We start from the raw sequence: 13,637 nt of genomic DNA on the forward strand, positions 1-13,637 counted from the left end.
AATCCTACACTAATCCCATATTCCTACCACATCCCCACCTGTCCCTATATTTCCCGATCAACTACCTATACTAGGGGCAACTTATAATGGCCAATTAACCTATCAACCTGCAAGTCTTTGGCATGTGGGAGGAAACCGGAGCACCCGGAGGAAACCCACGCAGAAACAGGGAGAACTTTGACGATCTTTGCGTCCTCACTGTCCACTGGAGTGGTACCAGATGATTGGAGGGTGGCAAATGTTATTCCATTGTTCAAGAAAGGGAATAGGGATAACCCTGGGAATTACAGACCAGTCAGTCTTACGTTGGTGGAGGGCAAATTATTGGAGAGGATTCTGAGAGACAGGATTTATGATTATTTGTAAAAGCATAGTTTGATTAGAGATAATAAGCATGACTTTGTGAGGGGCAGGTCATGCCTCACAAGCCTTATTGAATTCTTTGAGGATGTGACAAAACACATTGATGAAGTAAGAGCAGTGGATGTGGTGTATATGGATTTTAGCACGGCGTTTGATAAGGTTCCCCATGGTAGGCTCATTCAGAAAGTAAGGAGGCATGGGATACAGGGACATTTGGCTGTCTGGATACAGAATTGGCTGGCCCATAGAAGACAGAGTGTGGTAGTAGGTGGAAAGTATTCAGCCTGGAGCTCGGTGACCAGTGGTGTTCCGCAGGGATCTGTTCTGAGACTTCTGCTCTTTGTGATTTTTATAAATGACTTGGATGAGGAAGTGGAAGGTTGGGTTAGTAATTTTGCCGATGACACAAAGGTTGCTGGAGTTGTGGATAGTGTGGAGGGCTGTTGTAGGTTGCAACGGGACATTGCCAGGATGCAGAGCTGGGCTGAGAAGTGGCAGATGGAGTTCAACATGGAAAAGTGTGAAGTGATGCATTTTGGAAGGTCGAATTTGAATGCAGAATACAGGCTTAAAGACAGGATTCTTGGCAGTGTGGAGGAACAGAGGTATCTTGGGGTCCATGTCCATAGATCCCTCAAAGGTGCCACCCAAGTTGATAGGTTTGTTAAGAAGGCATATGGTGTGTTGGCTTTCATGAACAGGGGGATTGAGTTTAAGAGCAGCGAGGTTATGCTGCAACTCTATAAAGCCCTGGTTAGACCACACTTGGAATATTGTGTTCAGTTCTGGTCGATCATTATCAGAAGGATGTGGAAGCTTTAGAGAGTTTGCAGAGGAGATTTACCAGGATGCTGCCTGGACTGGAGGGCATGTCTTATGCAGAAAGGTTGAGGGAGCTCGGGCTTTTCTCATTGGAGCAAAGAAGGATGAGAAGTGACTTGATAGAGGTGTATAAGATGATGAGAGGCATAGATAGAGTGGATAGCCAGAGACTTTTTCCCAGGGCAGAAAGGGCTATCACCAGGGGGCATAATTTTAAGGTGACAGTAGGAAGGTTTAGAGGAGATGTCAGAGGAAGGTTCTTTACACGGAGAGTGGTGGGTGCGTGGAATGCACTGCCAGCGGTGGTAGTAGAAGCAGATACATTGGGGACATTTAAGCAACTCTTGGATAGGTACATGGATGATAGTAGAATGAAGGGTATGTAGGTAGTTTGATCTTAGAGTAGGTTAAAGGGTCGGCACAACATCGTAGGCCGAAGGGCCTGTACTGTGCTGTACTGTTCTATGTTCTATGTTCTTTGATATGAGGGTCCTTGAGAGAGTTCAGAGGAGATTTAGCAGAAGGGTTCCAGGGATGGAGCATTTTAGTTACAAGGTTAGGTTTGCATCCGCAGTATTTTGCTTTTATTTTAGGTTGGCAGAGCTGGGGTTGTTCTCCTTAGAACAAAAGAGATTGAGGGGAGATTTAATAGCAGTGTACCAGATTATGACAGGCTTGGATAAGTTAGACAAGGAAAAATTGTTCCCATTAACAGACTGCACAAGGAGTAGTGACCACAATTTGCCAGTTCTGTGGAAAAAAAGGATGTGGGGGAGTATGAGGAAGCACTGTTTTTATATCTCAAGTGATAATGACCTGGAACTCGCTGCCCACAAGAGTGGTGGAAGCAGAAATGATCAATGCCTTCAGGAGGAATTCTGAGAAAAGCAGACCTGCAGGGCTACGGGCATCGAGCCTGACTGCGTTGCTCTGTGCAGAGATGGCATGGACCGAGTTGTCTCCTTCTCTGCTGGAAATAACTATGAAGTTTTGCAGTGTTCTCACCACACGTGGCTCCTGTTCCTTTGATGTCACATCACAGTTCTATTGTTCCCCTTCTTCTGGCCAGTTCAGACGAATGAATGACTGCTCTCTGCACTGGACAGCTGTTTCTCATTGCACCCCGTTTCTAAAAGTCCATGCTCCAGGTGAGGCTTGAACTCACAACCTCGGCATATCTCATTAATTGTACTGCTGTATAAGTACCACGCGCTTACCGATTGCGCCACTGGAGCCACATTGTTCTCTTTATAGTATGGCGAATTGTAGGCAAGTTAGCTGAACATCAGTCGTCTGGAAAATGTCCGAATCTATCACAAAGGAAGTATTAACAAGCACTTGAAAAATCATTGTCTGATCAAACAAAGTCAACATGTTTTTACCGAATGGAAATCTTGATTGACAGATTTATTCCAGAATTCTGAGGATGTAACTGAAAGGGCAGGAATGTAGTATAATTGGATTTCCAAAAGGCATTCGGTAAGAGTAATACACTAGATAAAGGCTCATGGAATTGAAGTAATATATTAACATGCAAGGAGGACTTAGAGGTAAACAGACAGAAAGCAACGAGTAGGGAGAAATGGAGCATTTTCAAGATCTCAGACTGCAACTCGTGGAGTGCCTCAAGGATCATTGCTGGGGCCAAAGCTTTGTCCAATACCGAGAATGTGGTGGAATCGGATTCGGTCCTGGGTTGAAGAGAAGATTGGTCTTTATCATCATTGATGCCAGCCTCGAGAGAATTCCATTAAATCCACGTGCTGTCAAGAGACGGGTGAAAGCACTGAATATAGAAAACATGATGGGTCCTGACACAATTCCAACTGTCATACTGAAGACCTGTGCTCTAGAACCAGCTGTGGCCTGAGAGACGCTGTTTCCGTATAATTGCAAAACGCACATCTTCCTGACAATGCGCAATTTGCCCAGCTATGTCCTGTCTACAAAAATCGGGAAAAGTCCAATCCGCCCATTAACGACCCCATCAGTCTACTCACAATCATCAGCAAAGTTGTGGAAGGTATCGTTGACAGTGCTATCAATAAACACTTACTCAGTAACACATCGTTGACCGATGCTCAGTTTGGGTTCCACCAGGGGCACGCAATTCCAGACTTCATTACAACCTTGACCAAACATGGAAAATAGAGCTGTTTCCAAGAGGTGACAGTGACTGAAATTGACATAAAAATAACATTAGACCTAGCATGGGATCAAGGAGCCCGAACTAAACTGCAGGCAATGGGAAAGAGGGGGAAAATGCTCCACGAGATGACGTCTTACCTAACACAAAGGTATGTCCCAGGGGGAGTGTTTGCTCGAGTGGTTGGGGGGGATTGAACTAAAATGGCAGGGGGATTGGAAACTTTGCAAGGAGTCAGAGGAAGGGGGAATCAAGGACAAGAACAAACGACATTAAGGGGAATAAGAAAAGTGATAGGCAGAGAAATCAAGGGCCTGAATCAAACAGGGCCACAGTGAAAAATAATGGGAAGGAGATAAGCAACGTAAAAAAGACAAGCCTTAAGGCTTTGTGACTTAACGTGTGGAGTATTAACAATCTTCTTCTTTGGCCTCCTTGTCTCGGGAGACAATGGGTAAGCGCCTGGAGGTGGTTAGTGGTTTGTGGAACAGCGCCTGGAGTGGCGAAAAAGGCCAATTCGAGAGTGACAGACTCTTCCACACGTGCTGCAGATAAAATTGGTTGTCGGGGCTGTTACGCAGTTGGCTCTCCCCTTGCACTTCTGACTTTTTTCCTGCCAACTGCTACAACAGGCCATAGATAGGATCGTAGAATGGACAGAATGGTGGCAGATAGAATTTTATCCTCACAAGTGTGAAGTGATGCATTTTGACAGAAGAATTAAGAAGAGGCAATGTAGACATAATAGCATAGTTCTAAAGAGTGTGCTGGAACAGAGTGACCTGGGAGTGCTGGTGCATAGATCTTTGAAGGTGGCAAGATATACTGAGAGAATAGTTAGTAAAGCATAAGGAATCTTAGGCTTAATAAAAAGAAGTACTCAGCACAATTATGGTGAACCTTTATAAAGCTCTGGTTAGCCACAACTCTGTCCTGTTCTTGTCACCACATTTCAGGAACGATAAAGGTAGGGGAGGTCCTTAATGAATCCTTTGCTTCAGTATTCACTAGTGAGAGGGACCTTGTCGTTTGTGAGGACAGCGTGGAACAGGCTGATATGCTCGAACAGGTTGATGTTAAGCAGGAGGATGTGCTGGAAACTTTGAAAGACATGATGATAGATAGGTCCCCGGGGCCATAAGGGATATACCCAAGGTTATTACGGGAAGCGAGGGAAGAATTTGCCGCGGCTTTGGCGATGATTCAGTTTAGTTCAGAGATACAGCACTGAAACGGGCCCTTCGGCCCATCGAGTCTGTGCCGACCATCAACCACCCATTTATACTAAGCTTACACTAATCCCATATTCCTACCACATCCCCACCTGTCCCTATATTTCCCTATCACCTACCTATACTAGGGGCAACTTATAATGGCCAATTAACCTATAAACCTGCAAGTCTTTGGCATGTGGGAGGAAACCGGAGCACCCGGAGGAAACCCACGCAGACACAGGGAGAACTTTGACGATCTTTGCGTCCTCACTGTCCACTGGAGTGGTACAAGATGATTGGAGGGTGGCAAATGTTATTCCCTTGTTCAAGAAAGGGAATAGGGATAACCCTGGGAATTACAGACCAGTCAGTCTTACGTTGGTGGTGGGCAAATTATTGGAGAGGATTCTGAGAGACAGGATTTATGATTATTTGTAAAAGCATAGTTTGATTAGAGATAATAAGCATGACTTTGTGAGGGGCAGGTCATGCATCACAAGCCTTATTGAATTCTTTGAGGATGTGACAAAACACATTGATGAAGGAAGAGCAGTGGATGTGGTGTATATGGATTTTAGCACGGCGTTTGATAAGGTTCCCCATGGTAGGCTCATTCAGAAAGTAAGGAGGCATGGGATACAGGGAAATTTGGCTGTCTGGATACAGAATTGGCTGGCCCATAGAAGACAGAGTGTGGTAGTAGGTGGAAAGTATTCAGCCTGGAGCTCGGTGACCAGTGGTGTTCCGCAGGGATCTGTTCTGAGACTTCTGCTCTTTGTGATTTTTATAAATGACTTGGATGAGGAAGTGGAAGGTTGGGTTAGTAATTTTGCCGATGACACAAAGGTAGCTGGAGTTGTGGATAGTGTGGAGGGCTGTTGTAGGTTGCAACGGGACATTGCCAGGATGCAGAGCTGGGCTGAGAAGTGGCAGATGGAGTTCAACATGGAAAAGTGTGAAGTGATTCATTTTGGAAGGTCGAATTTGAATGCAGAATACAGGCTTAAAGACAGGATTCTTGGCAGTGTGGAGGAACAGAGGGATCTTGGGGTCCATGTCCATAGATCCCTCAAAGGTGCCACCCAAGTTGATAGGTTTGTTAAGAAGGCATATGGTGTGTTGGCTTTCATTAACAGGGGGATTGAGTTTAAGAGCAGCGAGGTTATGCTGCAACTCTATAAAGCCCTGGTTAGACCACACTTGGAATATTGTGTTCAATTCTGGTCGCCTCATTATAAGAAGGATGTGGAAGCTTCAGAGAGTTTGCAGAGGAGATTTACCAGGATGCTGCCTGGACTGGAGGGCATGTCTTATGCAGAAAGGTTGAGGGAGCTCGGGCTTTTCTCATTGGAGCGAAGAAGGATGAGAGGTGACTTGATAGAGGTGTATAAGATGATGAGAGGCATAGATAGAGTGGATAGCCAGAGACTTTTTCCCAGGGCAGAAAGGGCTATCACCAGGGGGCATAATTTTAAGGTGACAGGAGGAAGGTTTAGAGGAGATGTCAGAGGTAGGTTCTTTACACGGAGAGTGGTGGGTGCGTGGAATGCACTGCCAGCGGTGGTAGTAGAAGCAGATACATTAGGGACATTTAAGCAACTCTTGGATAGGTACATGGATGATGGTAGAATGAAGGGTATGGAGGTAGTTTGATCTTAGGGTAGGTTAAAGAGTCGGCACAACATCGTGGGCCGAAGGGCCTGTACTGTGCTGCACTGTTCTATGTTCTATGTTCTTTGATATGAGGGTCCTTGAGAGAGTTCAGAGGAGATTTAGCAGAAGGGTTCCAGGGATGGAGCATTTTAGTTACAAGGTTAGGTTTGCATCCGCAGTATTTTGCTTTTATTTTAGGTTGGCAGAGCTGGGGTTGTTCTCCTTAGAACAAAAGAGATTGAGGGGAGATTTAATAGCAGTGTACCAGATTATGACAGGCTTGGATAAGTTAGACAAGGAAAAATTGTTCCCATTAACAGACTGCACAAGGAGTAGTGACCACAATTTGCCAGTTCTGTGGAAAAAAAGGATGTGGGGGAGTATGAGGAAGCACTGTTTTTATATCTCAAGTGATAATGACCTGGAACTCGCTGCCCACAAGAGTGGTGGAAGCAGAAATTATCAATGCCTTCAGGAGGAATTCTGAGAAAAGCAGACTTGCAGGGCTACGGGCATCGAGCCTGACTGCGTTGCTCTGTGCAGAGATGGCATGGACCGAGTTGTCTCCTTCTCTGCTGGAAATAACTATGAAGTTTTGCAGTGTTCTCACCACACGTGGCTCCTGTTCCTTTGATGTCACATCACAGTTCTATTGTTCCCCTTCTTCTGGCCAGTTCAGACTAATGAATGACTGCTCTCTGCACTGGACAGCTGTTTCTCATTGCACCCCGTTTCTAAAAGTCTATGCTCCAGGTGAGGCTTGAACTCACAACCTCGGCATAGCTCATTAATTGTACTGCTGTATAAGTACCACACGCTTACCGATTGCACCACTGGAGCCACATTGCTTTCTTTATAGTATGGCGAATTGTAGGCAAGTTAGCTGAACATCAGTCGTCTGGAAAATGTCCGAATCTATCACAAAGGAAGTATTAACAAGCACTTGGAAATCATTGTCTGATCAAACAAAGTCAACATGTTTTTACCGAATGGAAATCTTGATTGACAGATTTATTCCAGAATTCTGAGGATGTAACTGAAAGGGCAGGAATGTAGTATAATTGGATTTCCAAAAGGCATTCGGTAAGATTAATACACTAGATAAAGGCTCATGGAATTGAAGTAATATATTAACATGCAAGGAGGACTTAGAGGTAAACAGACAGAAAGCAACGAGTAGGGAGAAATGGAGCATTTTCAAGATATCAGACTGCAACTCGTGGAGTGCCTCAAGGATCATTGCTGGGGCCAAAGCTTTGTCCAATACCGAGAATGTGGTGGAATCGGATTCGGTCCTGGGTTGAAGAGAAGATTGGTCTTTATCATCATTGATGCCAGCCTCGAGAGAATTCCATTAAATCCACGTGCTGTCAAGAGACGGGTGAAAGCACTGAATATAGAAAACATGATGGGTCCTGACACAATTCCAACTGTCATACTGAAGACCTGTGCTCTAGAACCAGCTGTGGCCTGAGAGACGCTGTTTCCGTATAATTGCAAAACGCACATCTTCCTGACAATGCGCAATTTGCCCAGCTATGTCCTGTCTACAAAAATCGGGAAAAGTCCAATCCGCCCATTAACGACCCCATCAGTCTACTCACAATCATCAGCAAAGTTGTGGAAGGTATCGTTGACAGTGCTATCAATAAACACTTACTCAGGAACACATCGTTGACCGATGCTCAGTTTGGGTTCCACCAGGGGCACGCAATTCCAGACTTAATTACAACCTTGACCAAACATGGAAAATAGAGCTGTTTCCAAGAGGTGACAGTGACTGAAATTGACATAAAAATAACATTAGACCTAGCATGGGATCAAGGAGCCCGAACTGAACTGCAGGCAATGGGAAAGAGGGGGAAAATGCTCCACGAGATGACGTCTTACCTAACACAAAGGTATGTCCCAGGGGGAGTGTTTGCTCGAGTGGTTGGGGGGGATTGAACTAAAATGGCAGGGGGATTGGAAACTTTGCAAGGAGTCAGAGGAAGGGGGAATCAAGGACAAGAACAAACGACATTAAGGGGAATAAGAAAAGTGATAGGCAGAGAAATCAAGGGCCTGAATCAAACAGGGCCACAGTGAAAAATAGTGGGAAGGAGACAAGCAACGTAAAAAAGACAAGCCTTAAGGCTTTGTGACTTAACGTGTGGAGTATTAACAATCTTCTTCTTTGGCCTCCTTGTCTCGGGAGACAATGGGTAAGCGCCTGGAGGTGGTTAGTGGTTTGTGGAACAGCGCCTGGAGTGGCGAAAAAGGCCAATTCGAGAGTGACAGACTCTTCCACACGTGCTGCAGATAAAATTGGTTGTCGGGGCTGTTACGCAGTTGGCTCTCCCCTTGCACTTCTGACTTTTTTCCTGCCAACTGCTACAACAGGCCATAGATAGGATCGTAGAATGGACAGAATGGTGGCAGATAGAATTTTATCCTCACAAGTGTGAAGTGATGCATTTTGACAGAAGAATTAAGAAGAGGCAATGTAGACATAATAGCATAGTTCTAAAGAGTGTGCTGGAACAGAGTGACCTGGGAGTGCTGGTGCATAGATCTTTGAAGGTGGCAAGATATACTGAGAGAATAGTTAGTAAAGCATAAGGAATCTTAGGCTTAATAAAAAGAAGTACTCAGCACAATTATGGTGAACCTTTATAAAGCTCTGGTTAGCCACAACTCTGTCCTGTTCTTGTCACCACATTTCAGGAACGATAAAGGTAGGGGAGGTCCTTAATGAATCCTTTGCTTCAGTATTCACTAGTGAGAGGGACCTTGTCGTTTGTGAGGACAGCGTGGAACAGGCTGATATGCTCGAACAGGTTGATGTTAAGCAGGAGGATGTGCTGGAAATTTTGAAAGACATGATGATAGATAAGTCCCCGGGGCCATAAGGGATATACCCAAGGTTATTACGGGAAGCGAGGGAAGAATTTGCCGCGGCTTTGGCGATGATTCAGTTTACTTCAGAGATACAGCACTGAAACGGGCCCTTCGGCCCATCGAGTCTGTGCCGACCATCAACCACCCATTTATACTAAGCTTACACTAATCCCATATTCCTACCACATCCCCACCTGTCCCTATATTTCCCTATCACCTACCTATACTAGGGGCAACTTATAATGGCCAATTAACCTATAAACCTGCAAGTCTTTGGCATGTGGGAGGAAACCGGAGCACCCGGAGGAAACCCACGCAGACACAGGGAGAACTTTGACGATCTTTGCGTCCTCACTGTCCACTGGAGTGGTACAAGATGATTGGAGGGTGGCAAATGTTATTCCCTTGTTCAAGAAAGGGAATAGGGATAACCCTGGGAATTACAGACCAGTCAGTCTTACGTTGGTGGTGGGCAAATTATTGGAGAGGATTCTGAGAGACAGGATTTATGATTATTTGTAAAAGCATAGTTTGATTAGAGATAACAAGCATGACTTTGTGAGGGGCAGGTCATGCCTCACAAGCCTTATTGAATTCTTTGAGGATGTGACAAAACACATTGATGAAGGAAGAGCAGTGGATGTGGTGTATATGGATTTTAGCACGGCGTTTGATAAGGTTCCCCATGGTAGACTCATTCAGAAAGTAAGGAGGCATGGGATACAGGGAAATTTGGCTGTCTGGATACAGAATTGGCTGGCCCATAGAAGACAGAGTGTGGTAGTAGGTGGAAAGTATTCAGCCTGGAGCTCGGTGACCAGTGGTGTTCCGCAGGGATCTGTTCTGAGACTTCTGCTCTTTGTGATTTTTATAAATGACTTGGATGAGGAAGTGGAAGGTTGGGTTAGTAATTTTGCCGATGACACAAAGGTAGCTGGAGTTGTGGATAGTGTGAAGGGCTGTTGTAGGTTGCAACGGGACATTGCCAGGATGCAGAGCTGGGCTGAGAAGTGGCAGATGGAGTTCAACATGGAAAATTGTGAAGTGATTCATTTTGGAAGGTCGAATTTGAATGCAGAATACAGGCTTAAAGACAGGATTCTTGGCAGTGTGGAGGAACAGAGGGATCTTGGGGTCCATGTCCATAGATCCCTCAAAGGTGCCACCCAAGTTGATAGGTTTGTTAAGAAGGCATATGGTGTGTTGGCTTTCATGAACAGGGGGATTGAGTTTAAGAGCAGCGAGGTTATGCTGCAACTCTATAAAGCCCTGGTTAGACCACACTTGGAATATTGTGTTCAGTTCTGGTCGCCTCATTATAAGAAGGATGTGGAAGCTTCAGAGAGTTTGCAGAGGAGATTTACCAGGATGCTGCCTGGACTGGAGGGCATGTCTTATGCAGAAAGGTTTAGGGAGCTCGGGCTTTTCTCATTGGAGCGAAGAAGGATGAGAGGTGACTTGATAGAGGTGTATAAGATGATGAGAGGCATAGATAGAGTGGATAGCCAGAGACTTTTTCCCAGGGCAGAAAGGGCTATCACCAGGGGGCATAATTTTAAGGTGACAGGAGGAAGGTTTAGAGGAGATGTCAGAGGTAGGTTCTTTACACGGAGAGTGGTGGGTGCGTGGAATGCACTGCCAGCGGTGGTAGTAGAAGCAGATACATTAGGGACATTTAAGCAACTCTTGGATAGGTACATGGATGATGGTAGAATGAAGGGTATGGAGGTAGTTTGATCTTAGGGTAGGTTAAAGAGTCGGCACAACATCGTGGGCCGAAGGGCCTGTACTGTGCTGTACTGTTCTATGTTCTATGTTCTTTGATATGAGGGTCCTTGAGAGAGTTCAGAGGAGATTTAGCAGAAGGGTTCCAGGGATGGAGCATTTTAGTTACAAGGTTAGGTTTGCATCCGCAGTATTTTGCTTTTATTTTAGGTTGGCAGAGCTGGGGTTGTTCTCCTTAGAACAAAAGAGATTGAGGGGAGATTTAATAGCAGTGTACCAGATTATGACAGGCTTGGATAAGTTAGACAAGGAAAAATTGTTCCCATTAACAGACTGCACAAGGAGTAGTGACCACAATTTGCCAGTTCTGTGGAAAAAAAGGATGTGGGGGAGTATGAGGAAGCACTGTTTTTATATCTCAAGTGATAATGACCTGGAACCCGCTGCCCACAAGAGTGGTGGAAGCAGAAATTATCAATGCCTTCAGGAGGAATTCTGAGAAAAGCAGACTTGCAGGGCTACGGGCATCGAGCCTGACTGCGTTGCTCTGTGCAGAGATGGCATGGACCGAGTTGTCTCCTTCTCTGCTGGAAATAACTATGAAGTTTTGCAGTGTTCTCACCACACGTGGCTCCTGTTCCTTTGATGTCACATCACAGTTCTATTGTTCCCCTTCTTCTGGCCAGTTCAGACTAATGAATGACTGCTCTGTGCACTGGACAGCTGTTTCTCATTGCACCCCGTTTCTAAAAGTCTATGCTCCAGGTGAGGCTTGAACTCACAACCTCGGCATAGTTCATTAATTGTACTGCTGTATAAGTACCACGCGCTTACCGATTGCGCCACTGGAGCCACATTACTCTCTTTATAGTATGGCGAATTGTAGGCAAGTTAGCTGAACATCAGTCATCTGGAAAATGTCCGAATCTATCACAAAGGAAGTATTAACAAGCACTTGGAAAATAATTGCCTGATCAAACAAAGTCAACATGTTTTTACCGAATGGAAATCTTGATTGACAGATTTATTCCAGAATTCTGAGGATGTAACTGAAAGGGCAGGAATGTAGTATAATTGGATTTCCAAAAGGCATTCGGTAAGATTAATACACTAGATAAAGGCTCATGGAATTGAAGTAATATATTAACATGCAAGGAGGACTTACAGGTAAACAGACAGAAAGCAACGAGTAGGGAGAAATGGAGCATTTTCAAGATATCAGACTGCAACTCGTGGAGTGCCTCAAGGATCATTGCTGGGGCCAAAGCTTTGTCCAATACCGAAAATGTGGTGGAATCGGATTCGGTCCTGGGTTGAAGAGAAGATTGGTCTTTATCATCATTGATGCCAGCCTCGAGAGAATTCCATTAAATCCACGTGCTGTCAAGAGACGGGTGAAAGCACTGAATATAGAAAACATGATGGGTCCTGACACAATTCCAACTGTCATACTGAAGACCTGTGCTCTAGAACCAGCTGTGGCCTGAGAGACGCTGTTTCCGTATAATTGCAAAACGCACATCTTCCTGACAATGCGCAATTTGCCCAGCTATGTCCTGTCTACAAAAATCGGGAAAAGTCCAATCCGCCCATTAACGACCCCATCAGTCTACTCACAATCATCAGCAAAGTTGTGGAAGGTATCGTTGACAGTGCTATCAATAAACACTTACTCAGTAACACATCGTTGACCGATGCTCAGTTTGGGTTCCACCAGGGGCACGCAATTCCAGACTTAATTACAACCTTGACCAAACATGGAAAATAGAGCTGTTTCCAAGAGGTGACAGTGACTGAAATTGACATAAAAATAACATTAGACCTAGCATGGGATCAAGGAGCCCGAACTAAACTGGAGGCAATGGGAAAGAGGGGGAAAATGCTCCACGAGATGACGTCTTACCTAACACAAAGGTATGTCCCAGGGGGAGTGTTTGCTCGAGTGGTTGGGGGGGATTGAACTAAAATGGCAGGGGGATTGGAAACTTTGCAAGGAGTCAGAGGAAGGGGGAATCAAGGACAAGAACAAACGACATTAAGGGGAATAAGAAAAGTGATAGGCAGAGAAATCAAGGGCCTGAATCAAACAGGGCCACAGTGAAAAATAGTGGGAAGGAGACAAGCAACGTAAAAAAGACAAGCCTTAAGGCTTTGTGACTTAACGTGTGGAGTATTAACAATCTTCTTCTTTGGCCTCCTTGTCTCGGGAGACAATGGGTAAGCGCCTGGAGGTGGTTAGTGGTTTGTGGAACAGCGCCTGGAGTGGCGAAAAAGGCCAATTCGAGAGTGACAGACTCTTCCACACGTGCTGCAGATAAAATTGGTTGTCGGGGCTGTTACGCAGTTGGCTCTCCCCTTGCACTTCTGACTTTTTTCCTGCCAACTGCTACAACAGGCCATAGATAGGATCGCAGAATGGACAGAATGGTGGCAGATAGAATTTTATCCTCACAAGTGTGAAGTGATGCATTTTGACAGAAGAATTAAGAAGAGGCAATGTAGACGTAATAGCATAGTTCTAAAGAGTGTGCTGGAACAGAGTGACCTGGGAGTGCTGGTGCATAGATCTTTGAAGTTGGCAAGATATACTGAGAGAATAGTTAGTAAAGCATAAGGAATCGTAGGCTTAATAAAAAGAAGTACTCAGCACAATTATGGTGAACCTTTATAAAGCTCTGGTTAGCCACAAATCTTTCCTGTTCTTGTCACCACATTTCAGGAACGATAAAGGTAGGGGAGGTCCTTAATGAATCCTTTGCTTCAGTATTCACTAGTGAGAGGGACCTTGTCGTTTGTGAGGACAGCGTGGAACAGGCTGATATGCTCGAACAGGT

At 45.1% G+C, this 13,637-nt stretch overlaps 3 non-coding genes across 3 annotated transcripts; all 3 read right to left on the reverse strand.

Annotated features, from left to right (window-relative positions):
* Nucleotides 1-2,325: 2,325 nt before the first annotated feature.
* trnai-uau (transfer RNA isoleucine (anticodon UAU)) lies at nucleotides 2,326-2,420 on the reverse strand. Its single transcript has 2 exons — nucleotides 2,383-2,420; nucleotides 2,326-2,361 (listed from the first exon to the last, which is right to left on the reverse strand). It is a non-coding gene; the product is annotated as a tRNA-Ile (tRNA).
* A 4,523-nt stretch (nucleotides 2,421-6,943) lies between these two features.
* Nucleotides 6,944-7,038, reverse strand: trnai-uau (transfer RNA isoleucine (anticodon UAU)). The gene is made up of 2 exons: nucleotides 7,001-7,038; nucleotides 6,944-6,979 (listed from the first exon to the last, which is right to left on the reverse strand). It is a non-coding gene; the product is annotated as a tRNA-Ile (tRNA).
* A 4,522-nt stretch (nucleotides 7,039-11,560) lies between these two features.
* On the reverse strand, nucleotides 11,561-11,655 carry trnai-uau (transfer RNA isoleucine (anticodon UAU)). The gene is made up of 2 exons: nucleotides 11,618-11,655; nucleotides 11,561-11,596 (listed from the first exon to the last, which is right to left on the reverse strand). It is a non-coding gene; the product is annotated as a tRNA-Ile (tRNA).
* Nucleotides 11,656-13,637: the final 1,982 nt, after the last annotated feature.

This window comes from Heterodontus francisci, chromosome 34, assembly GCF_036365525.1.
Source record: "Heterodontus francisci isolate sHetFra1 chromosome 34, sHetFra1.hap1, whole genome shotgun sequence".
In the NCBI taxonomy this organism is placed as follows: domain Eukaryota; kingdom Metazoa; phylum Chordata; class Chondrichthyes; order Heterodontiformes; family Heterodontidae; genus Heterodontus; species Heterodontus francisci.